Source organism: Nilaparvata lugens, chromosome 12, assembly GCF_014356525.2.
Source record: "Nilaparvata lugens isolate BPH chromosome 12, ASM1435652v1, whole genome shotgun sequence".
NCBI classification, from domain to species: Eukaryota; Metazoa; Arthropoda; class Insecta; order Hemiptera; family Delphacidae; genus Nilaparvata; species Nilaparvata lugens.
Window position 1 is genome coordinate 23,203,455 of NC_052515.1, and position 12,033 is coordinate 23,215,487.

The 12,033-nt window shown below is 33.4% G+C and overlaps 1 protein-coding gene across 1 annotated transcript in view; it reads right to left on the bottom strand.

The window, feature by feature from the left end:
* The window catches only part of LOC120353934 (la-related protein 1-like), a 48,934-nt gene that overhangs the window by 12,296 nt on the left and 24,605 nt on the right, over nt 1-12,033 (bottom strand). The window lies entirely within an intron of this gene.

A 12,033-nucleotide genomic window follows, 5' to 3' on the forward strand; every position in this document is an offset into this window, starting at 1 on the left:
TTTGAGAGTTCAATGCTCCAGCGGTAGGAGGTAGGAGCTAGTTCTCACTCCTCCCCTTACTCGCTCTATTCCTTACTCACTCATTCATTCACAGTACATATGTGTCCTTCACCTACTAGTAAATGCAATAATTGTAGTCATCCTTCCACAATATCCTAGTAGAAATTTCTCATTGAAAGTGAAAAAGTAGCTATTGTGAGTTCATTGCCCGTGAACTTTCAGAGAAGGCTAAAACTAAATACGTGACACAGAGCAATTGGTGTCCCAAATTTTCTATAGTGAGGTCCACGTTATAATGGCAGTGGAGAAAGATAGAAGAAAAACGTTGCCGATCCTCTGTCTTGTCAATGCCTTCTATAGACGGTAGCTGATACAGGTCTATTGATGTAATACTAGTAGTTCTGTGAACAGTAGACCTCACGCAGTATTCTCATCCACAAGTACCTGATTGAAACTATAGACCTTATGGAAATCAGCAATATTACTGGCTTCTCCACACATCTGTGTAATCACTTGTCAGCTGATTTATGATGAATAATTCTATAGTCTGATTTTTACTCTAATATTGGCGTAAGAAGGAGGCTCCTTTTTCCTTTTATATTATCCTTGAAATGCAAAATTTCCAAAAACCTTGTATATACGTCGACGCGCAATTTAAAAAGGAACATACCTGTCAAATTTCATGAAAATCTATTACCGCGTTTCGCCGTAAATGCGCAACATATAAACATTTAAACATTCGAACATTTTAACATTAAGAGAAATGCCAAACCGTCGACTTGAATCTTAGACCTCACTTCGCTCGGTCAATCAATTATATTTTATTAAGCAAGAAATTATATTTTTCAATAATTTCATAATAATTGAGATGAAATATTTTGTTAATTATTAATTCTACGTTGTTAAAAGACGATCTGGCAACAGAGCAAAGCGAGAAAGAGATAGCGCTATCCGCTTTGTTGAATGATAGACAAGGTTAGCAATACAATTGCTAATCGAACTCTGCCATTATAACATGGACCTCACTATATGAGTACAGGACTATGAGTACATGATTCTTCTCATCTCTAGCAAACCGATATTTGGGTATGTAAATTTGTTTATGTAGGGGATGTACGAAAATGCTATGCTCTCTTTTTCAAAATTCGAACTTGCGAAGTTGTTTATTATATTAATATGAATATAGAAATGAAACAATTATATATTATCGTTTACCGATCTGAACTACAGTTTTCTAAACATATTAATATTTATTAATACGTAATTTAATTTTACATTCTTGAACTAAATATTGAATTATTTTTCAAAATACAAATGGCAAAATCTGAGGACTGGAAAGGACTCATGTCTCAATTGCAGAGAAAAACTTCCCTAGTACAGAAAATATTCCCTACATTCCCACTTGTGGATTACTGCATGCACGTATTCCAAACAAAGTACTGAATTTTATCAACATAATGGATTTTTTGTAGCAAACTTTCGCTAAGCAATTATTATGTAATGCATCAAGTAATAAATATACAATACTGCACCAATATGTCATCAGAACAAGTTGGCTCTTCAACTCACTAAATAAATCTATAACTTATCGTACACATGCCGCTCTATGACACAAATAATCAACAAAAAGAACAGTTATGACGATAAAAAGACATCGCTACTTTGCCTTGACCCATGGGCCACTTACAATACCCAATTTTTTATAAACAATTTTCGTTCAGAGTATTAGAGAATGATGCTCCACCTCATTAGCCTTATCGAAGTATTAGTTGATTTGTTACGTTAACTGCTTTGAAAAATTATGTTCTCTAAAAGTTCACTTGCGTTTTACTTTTGTACAGTTTTGTCAACTTGAGTATCTAACTGTCAAGTTAAGTTAATAATCAGGTGTTGATTAATTCTTGATTAAAGTATATGTAAGTAGAGTTAAGTAATTGCTAACTTGAGTTCAGTGTTACTGAGTTGCAGCGTTTATAAATAAACTCAACAATTAGGATTTACTCACAATAAACTTACTGATAGAAACATAAATTATTCTCCTTGAGTAGAAAATTATTATTTTGAGAAAAAAAACTACTTGATGTTGTCGAAACCATCAATTCGAGATACCAGATTCGGTTCTTACACCATTATCGATAAAGCTTAAGAATTGAGCAGCAAAATATGTGGAAGCCTAGAATTGGTAAGTAACTTTTTGTTGACTAATCAAAGTTGATCTCTACTGTCATTGATCGGGACTAGACACGCCCAAGTATTCCAAAAATATGGTCTAGTCTCGTCCAATGACAGTAGAGCTCAACTTTGATTAGTCAAAAGCTACTGGCCAATCTTAGGGCTTCTATATATTTTGCTGCTCAATGCTTCAGCTTTATTGATAATGTGTGACAACCGAATCTAGTATCTCAAATTGTTTCAACGAATCAGTGGTTTGACAAAGATTAGTCGCTTTAATTAAATATTTATTTAATTATAAATTGATACATACAATATCATTGTCAACTATGAATGATTGGAGAAGGAACAACAGGCTTAAAGCCCAAATCTGTTCCTTTCCCAAATTTAGATAGAAATTGTCCAAAAATAGGTTATGTTTATACTTCATGATTTTTGTTCAATTTAGAGTCCAAAATATTTATAAACTAGGAATTTAGAATTTAGAAACGTTGAAAACCCAATAAAATAGGAATACTTCACTAAATCATCACTTATAATAATTGATTGATATCTACCACACAAAATTACATTCACAACAACACAGAAAATTTTTATTTTCTCATTTATCATTTTTTTCTGGAATTGCAATTGGAGGACATAAATGAAGTATTTAACAACAGAAAACTATACATTATTTAAAAGTATGTGTTACTTTTATATTGATGCTGAAAGGTGATGTCCTTTAATAATCATTCCAAATATGAAATTGAAATAAGGAACAAAACAAGAGAAAAATTAAGATGGGAGTGAAAGCCTTTCAATGAGACTAATTACTGCGTACGATATCTTTCATTTTCATTTGAGAAACGAAATAGAAAAGTTGGAATGAGAGAATGAAAAAGAAAGAGGGGACAAAGAAGAAGAGGCATTTGAAAAACGTGTCAACCCTTATGTGCCAATCAGGTCTGACACACATTCCGACACATTTATAACATCACAGCCTTTATTATATCTATATGATACGACAGAAAAGTGCATTCAATTGATCTATATATATTGTGTCTAATATTGACCAGTGCAAGAGTGAAAACGTCAATGACAAATAAATTTCAGACCAGGGCGACAAAATTGTTGGCAGAGGAAAATATTCTTCAGAGGGTCTGCGCCAAAACCACAGATTGTCCGCAGACTAGCTACAGAGTACAGGTCCCAGAAATACTAGTACCAGAATCTCTAGCGGAAAATATTATTGAATCATTTCATTACATCAAATAATGTACATTCCATTAAATTTATGGAAAGATGTTTATAAAAAAATCAGTATCTTCTTTGCTTGAATGTAGCAGATGCAAAATACATCATCAAAAAAAGGAAAGACTCAATCTATAAGTTCATGATTCAAATCCACGATTTTTACAATCAAAAGTATTTTGAATTTGGAAAAGTTGATAGAAATGTAGAACTACACCGAAAGTAGAGAGTTTCCACCCTCTAAAAGTACGATCATATTGAAAATTCTGTTGGTTTCAGGTAGAAAAGTACTAGTGTATTTTAATACCGATAATATTTAATATAAACCGATAATAATGTTTTTCAAATACAGGTTGAATTAAAATTGGCTGAACTGATACAATAGGAATTGTGATATATTGCAAGACCTGAGCCAAAGAACTATTTTTTTTTCAATTATGAGGTTTCTCTGTTCGAGAGATGAAATCGAGGGAGGGTTTTAGTTCCTCAAGATCTCAGTTCATCACGTGCCGATTTTGACCATTTCTTGATAAACTGAAACAAGTGGGAAGTTGAGCTGTTCAGTTCGTCAAATCTCAAGGCATCAAGTTTGCGTTGCAGGCCAATAGTAATATAACCCCAATACCTAAAAGGTTATGTTTATTGATGTTTCAAAGATAAAAGGGTTGGTTAGGTGTTTGCTTCTAAAAGGCAATAATAATCGAATATAATAGGATGCTGGACTTTCCGGAAGCAACGGGAACTTGACGAACTGAGATTTTTAAAGATATTTAAAGGTATCTTTCTTTCTATTTAAAGGTATCTATCTTTCTTTATTTTATTTTGATTTTACTTATGCTTTTACCACCCTCTGACTATGAGGAGGGTAAAGATACCCTTCTGACTCTATGCTATTACCCTCTCACCCAGCTGATTCGAGATCAACTGAGAACACGATGAAGTGAATGTCACCAGAAATCAAGAAGACCGAACTCAAATAAGGTAAGAAGTAAGCTTTAAACTTCAACGTAAATAAGGTTATCAGTTGTTATGAACGTAACATGTTACGTGTGAATCGTCAGACACTCTGTCGATCTTTCAACCCCTGGCCTGTGATCTGCCGCTGTAAACAACACATTTCTCCTTCACACAGCAACCGAACAATGCTACCAACTATTTATAAATAGACGGACCGCTTAGTTGGTCCAACTACGAAAAAAAATGTGCGTTGACGTACACAAAAAATTAACCGCGTCTGGCAAGGTGAGCTGTCAAGCCAACAGTCATTGGACTATAAAACTTACGGTCAAAATAATGCCAACTACACAGTTTTTTGGTGAAACTATTTACTCCTTTTTTTGAATTCTTTGTTGAGAATCGTGCCCAGATGAAAAATAGGCTGGTGCGTGGAGGATATATTCATGAATTCAGAAACATTACATAATATTTTTATATATTTTCTATAATATAACATTATTCAAGTTTTCAAAATGATACCTCACTATATAATATAATATTTGTCGAGGATATCATTAAATAAATACGAAATTATGCTATATTAAGACAGTGGGAGTATATTTAATTGGTTGTGGAAATTTGTGATACAGTTGTGAATTATTTGAAACATCGAAATGAACTGAGGAAAAATAATATTAAATTTATTTCATGATAATGATAATGAGACAGGAGTCACATAGTATCAACAGAGTATGATACTCAGAGTATGATAATGCCACAGAGTAAACCATAGTACACCATAGGGTAAAGATACTTAGATTATTTGTCTACACTAAACAATTTTGAAAGGAACTAGTATTTTTTTTTTGTTAGATATTGGTAACAGTTGAAATTTAGTAATACGTTACTTTTTAATCAGTCATAACAGTTAGTGGAGCAACCATCATTCCAACTGGTGAACCGTAATTAGAATAGATAATAACCTAATATCATATTGTAGGTATCCATCTAAATATTTGTAAGATAAATATTCTGTAGAAGAGATACATGAAACAACATACCTGTTGTTTCCATTAGATAAATAAGATTAAAGGATTAGATGGTTGCGTTAGTCAATTTTTTCTACAGAGTATTGAAAAAAGAATATACTATACTCAAGTGCTAAGTGCTTCATGGTTTTTTTTTGACAGCAATTTCGTCACTGCCAACATAATAGTGCACAAACTAAAGAGTGATAAAGTAAATATATTCATAGTTAGAAATATCGCCCAATTAATTGAATTAACAATTTAAGAAAATAAAAAATAAATCTAATTTCGGGATATATTTTTGTACTTCAATATGAATACTTACTTATGCACTTGCATTTGTGTCATTTATTCACTTGTATTTTATCATATTGAGAAAAATTCAAATCAATAGAATACTTTAGAGGCTTGCAAACAGACTCCAAATTGAACAGAAGTTCTAGTACATTTGTAATAAGTACAAGAGTCTGTTTGTAAACTACAATAGAAAAATTTGTTCAAGTGAACGGATGTTATTTGCCCTGGTAATGATGCGATGCATGCAAAATTTCGTTATTTGATGTAACATAATATAACCACAAATTGGCACAAGTTCATGTCAACACAAGCTGTTAGAATGAATTGCGTTCAACTTATCAACGTTGACCAAATATTTGAAGTTCTACTGTTGTAATCGAATGAAACTACAATCAACGAAGAGTAGTTCTGTATTTCTGTAATACTAAAATGTACAATGTTGCTCAGATTGGAGCCAGAGTATAGAATTTAATTATTGGATGAACTGTGCAACCTATAGTCTGTCCAAACTGCCATGAGCCCTGAAATATTAAGCTGACCCTAGCTCCCCCATGAGCAGGCACACACGCCCGGCCTACCTGCGCCATTGATATAATATGAATACTACGTAGTATACAGGTAGGCAGACCTTTACTCACGCACAAAAGGAGACTGCGCTTGTGTGTGTGCGAGTAGTAGGAGGGTCGGCTTAATCCTTCAGAGCGCATGCCTGTTTGGACAGAGTATAAATGAAAACACAATCATCAATCTGTTGAAATTCCGGCCCGGGCAAGATATTTTTCTCGGGCCACTCCCGTGTTTCGGTTGGACATCTTGAGTAGTCGGTCCCCGGCTGCCTAATAACAGTCTTTAGGTCATTTCAGAAGCCCTGAAATTGAACAGGTGCGACCTGAAAACTCTGTCACCAGAGCTGAGCCAGCTAAGTAACTCCTTATTATTTATCAATCTGTTGTGAACTGGGAGCTTAAACATTGAGCCCTACGATTGGCCATTAGCTGTTGACGAATGAAGGTAAACTCGACTGCCATTGGCCATGACAATATCTGGGGCGTGTCTAGTCTCGGCCAGTGACAGTCAAGCTCAACCTTCATTGGTCAACAGCTGATGGCCAATCTTAGGACTTCAACCACACTATAATATTCTGCTGCTGAATGTTAAAGCGTTCAACAGATTGGCCCAAATTATATTTATATTAATAATAATACTGAGGGTGAAGCCCACATAAGCTCTTAGACTTGTGTGTAGGTAATAAGTAAGAGGGATGATGATGAGAGATGACGACTACTTTTTAGGTAGTCGGGACCGACGACTTATCGTCTATTATATATTCTGATCAATGCTTGAGGTTTCAGTCTACCAGGGATTGATAATGATGGTAGAAACAAAACTAGTATCACAAATTGGTTTGATAAATCAGTGGTTTTTACAATAATTAGTCGTTTTCATTTTACATAGATTTCCACCACATCACCTTCACAACAACGCACAAGACTATACCATATATTATAGTTTTGTTCTGTTTTGAATTAATTGGGTAAATCTTTTCAACAAATGGAGAAATCAATAGTTGAATTTTATTGAGAAAAAGAAAATATAGTTCACGAAAATGTATTACAGCTGCTTTATTTTCTGTTTCTTTTTCTTATTATCTCTGTATCTTTTGTATTGAATTTGTAATTTCTGCTAACGACGTGGTTATGTGGACATTACTGACTATACATTGAACATTCATTACTGACATGATAAACAATGAACTGAAGTGAAAAAGTTGGAAATTAAGAAGGACACGAAATTTCTAGGCTGAATAGTATGTATAAAGCCACCTCTAATACAAGGCCGCGGCCTACGATATTGCAACGTCGCAGTGTAGGCCTAGAATCTAATACATGATTGGTGAAAAAGATCAGCTGGTATTTTAAAAAATATTTTTCACCAATCATGTATTAGATTCTAGGCCTACACTGCGACGTTGCAATATCGTAGGCCGCGGCCTTGTATTAGAGGTGGCTATGATAATACATTTCAAGCATGTCATTTTTTCAATATACAGTACTGTAGAAGATAGAATATGGTGTTTAATGATTCTTACAATAAGTACAAGATAGGGAGAGAAAAAATAAGGTATCCTTGTGCTATTCCTCTCCCAAATTTAGATAAGATTACACACAGTCCGAATAGTTTAATAGTTTGATGGAAAGGTTTTAGCTCTTCAACCCATCTACTCCATTTTACCCCATCACCATTACATAATAGAGTAACTCTCACACCCTAGCTGGAAAAAGCAATAAGGAAAGTTATAAAACTTTATCAAGCCAACAACCCCCCCCCCCTACGCCCCCCCGCCATAAAAACAACCCCTGCCTCCCACCAACCGACATCCATCTAAATAATAAACAAACAAGCCCTAAAAACAAATTCAATTCACTCCACCTAATTGGTTTCAATGCCAAAAAATAACAACGTCTAATTGACGTTCAAATTCAGAGAAGCTCTAGAAAACAATTATCACTTTCGCTGAAAAAAACACTACAACCACACCTATTTTCAAGAAAGCCTCACTTTTGTATTTAAAAGGTATTAATGAGTATGGAGAATAATATTATGTTTTCTCTTCGAATCAAATTCAAATTGCTTCTCATAGATAAAATCAATCATAGATCGAATCATTCTTAATATGAAGCCTACTTTCACAATATGATAAAACTAAATAGCCTAGATAGCCGAGTCGACTAAGGCGTTGCACCCTTCAGTCTGCTAGTGCTACCTGGTCGCGGGTTCGAATCCCGCCGAATCCCATCAAATAGGCATGGACGTTTGATCATCTCATAATTCACCATCGCACTTTACATTACCCACGCACAAGCAAGAATCCCATGTGGGCATCATCCGCAATAAAAAAATAAAGAAAAATATTTTTACAATGGAAATCTTCAAGAAAATAATCTTCGAAATAAATATAGAAGCACATGAAAAGTCTGTATCGTATTCAATTGAATTCATAATTATATCAATATAATTAATGAACTGAACAATTGCAAGTTTCTTACAATGATTATTGGATAGACTATATATGTACCAATCAGTTTCAGATCAATATGAATCAGTTTCGATTATAGCATTTGATAATTTTGTCGATAATTGTTTCTTACAATGATTGTTGGATATAATGTATATGTACCAATGATTATGTATCAGTTTCGATTATAAAATAGTGCATTTGATATTTTTATCGATAATTCTGTTGAGACCTACGTTTACCGCAACTGTCAAACTATTTTTGTGAAAAAGCTATTGATCCATGTTCATATTTACTCCTCAGTTATCTTTAAAAATTAATCGTTCTCAATCAATATCGAAAAATCGTGAGTAAAAATGTTTGAAAAAATTAGTTCTGAATCTCCAATTCCAACACGTGTTAGTTTTCGGTTCAAGGCATGATTAATTGGTTACGGTAAAATCAGGCATGAAACACTAACTTTTTCACTTTAATTTATGCTGTTTATTTTCTCTAGTGAAGCATACCAGTTGAAATAAAATAGGATGAATTTTTTGTGAATTGCATTATAAATATTCACTTCGAGCACATCAGATTCTCTCTCTATTTATTTAGGGTTGTACAGTATTCAAATTGCGCAATTCAAATTTAAGAATCTTGCATTGAATTTTTAAATCATTAGGCTGCCTATACTGTAGTAAACATTGAACTCATGTCAAAATGAAGTAGCTATCGATTACCATTCTCCATAATTGCATGGTGTTCTAGTATTTATTCAATTCTAATTCCAATCCAATTAAAACAGCGAACTCTGACCAGTTCAGAAATGAGAGAATAAATTTATCCTAATTTTTATCAAAAAGGAACAAAACCGCAGAGACAACTTCAAACTTTCAAATAAGCCGACAACAGAACCCTTAATTGAAAAGCATCCTTTACTTAGTTACGCTCCACACTTGACCTCCGCCAGAAAAATAATTAATTTATCCTGGGATCAACTATATATTCTGAGACCTCTGACAAATTCAAGTATTACTGGAATTGCAAGAGGACTTCCACAAGACGTCATCAACCTTTGATAGACTGATACCGAAACGACAATTCGAATCAGCAAGGATTTTAGGAGTATGAACAATGTGTTAGAAATGAGTGAGATGGTAATGATCACTAACAAATAATTTTGAATATAATTGTAAAGTGTAAACAGTACGTAATAAGATAAAATGGATCGTTATTAATCCAATAACTATTAATCTATTACATAATATAATGAGTCTCTTGTGAACAGAAATGTAATTAATAGACCCCAAAATAATACAAGTAATTGAGAAAGATAAAAGGCAAATAAAGTCAACATTGTACAGATCACTGAACAATCTCAAGTAACAATATCGTAAATAACAAACATTCCTGATTCATAATTAAACATGTGACATGAAAGAATAAGTAAAACGAATACCACTTGAACAAATACTTACCGATCAAAAGTTAGATTACTAAACCAACATGACAATCAAATTCACAAAAAATAAAAAGGAAGAATGATATGGCAAAAAAGGAACTGAAATCTTGAGTTCATGATATTGAATTGATTGATGACTGATTAAACATTATAGGCTAATCATCAAGGGCTCGATTATGTGTAAAATCATCACAAATGGTAGCGTTTGTGTGGCATTGTCATTCATCCCCTCATTATCACCACCTGGACTGAAAATACTCGTGAAGAGTTGCCCTCAAAATAAGAATAATGTTTATTTTTCACACAATCAGAATACTCAGCGGGAGTCAATTAGTGACTGAAATGAGTTAATAAAATTTATTCAATAAACAATCATTATTTTACTGCTTATGCACAGTGACTGTTCTTTTTCTAATTTTTATAGATTAAACATTCAAAGCCAGATTTCAAAGATATTTTTAATTGTTTTTTTTTATAATACAGTAATAAGGTAGAACAATTGACCAAAGCATCACTCAAAATTTGTTCATCAGTCACTCAGTTTTTCTTATTATTTAGGTTTGTATAGAATTTAGTTTTATTTAAATTTTCAAAAAAATTGTAATACAACTATTAGTACTAGGAGTACTGGAGTAAGATACTTCTATCACTCAAACTTTATAAATATATCGTATTTTCCAAAAACAAATTTGAAAATACTATAAAGACGAAGTGAGGAGTTCTATGAAGATAAATATTTTGAGAATAAAGAGATCCCATGAGAAGAAGTTGCAACTCAGTTACAGATACAGTAAGAGTACAATGGCCATTTAAAAAGCAGACCGGACTTTGCAACTTGCAACCTACGTTCAAAGGATACTTTTCAGGAGTGCAATGACAACAATAAAAACTGCAGACCACATGCTTATATTCCCAAAAATAACTGCAACCATCCAACAAGAATTCAGCAGAAATACACAAAATTAAAAACTTTCTTGTTTAAACTACCCACCACTGCTACATTGCAAATATTCTGAGGCTCTCCAAAAAGGACAATTTTTTGTGATTTATTTCATGTGTGACTGGTCGTGCAGGAATCCCTATTTGGAGATAGCTCGAGTTCTTGCTCTGCAGATCTGTATCGTTACCAAAAAGAAAAGAGAAAACAACGGAAAAGGAAGAGGAGAGAGAAAGACACTGACGAAAAGCACAGAAAAACTGACCGTATGACAACTGAGAGGTTTAATTGGACGTTTCTGGTGGTAAAAGGCACTGAATTGACGAAACCTGTTGGCATGAGTCAAATAATTCACTCACAATTATTGAGTTCAACCTGCAGGTTGTCTGGAGGTTATCAAATCAGAAACCAATTAATACAAATAAAGAACCTCAACTATATAGTTAATACTCTGTCGAATAATCAGGTTTTATTTTTTTAGCAATCTAAAAATCTTTTAATATTATTCAAGAAGTAAGAGTAATATAATAATCAACTCTCATGATAAACTAAAGATCTACTTTTTAGAGGAAATTTGGGGCAACTTCTCAGCCAAAATATTGTTTTTTAATACCTGAATATATTGAAGATTAAATTATAACGGATCACGTACAGACTAAAGACACGACGAAACAAACTTAAATTTTGAATTGTACGACTCATTGAAACGTGAATAAGCATCAATATTCAACTTTATGAGACCAACAATAAATATGGATTCCCACATATCAGTATTAGTGAACGTGTCCGGTACAGTGAAAATATTATTCCCATAACTTCTAATGGGACTTTTCATACTCGCTGGGCCGGGCTGAGTGAAAATAGTCCCATTAAAACTTATGAAAATTATATTTAAAATTTAAACCATTGTTTGGGAAGCGGTTTGACTCAGTGGTCGCGCTGATAAACTATCGCTTAGATAAGTTAAGTATCA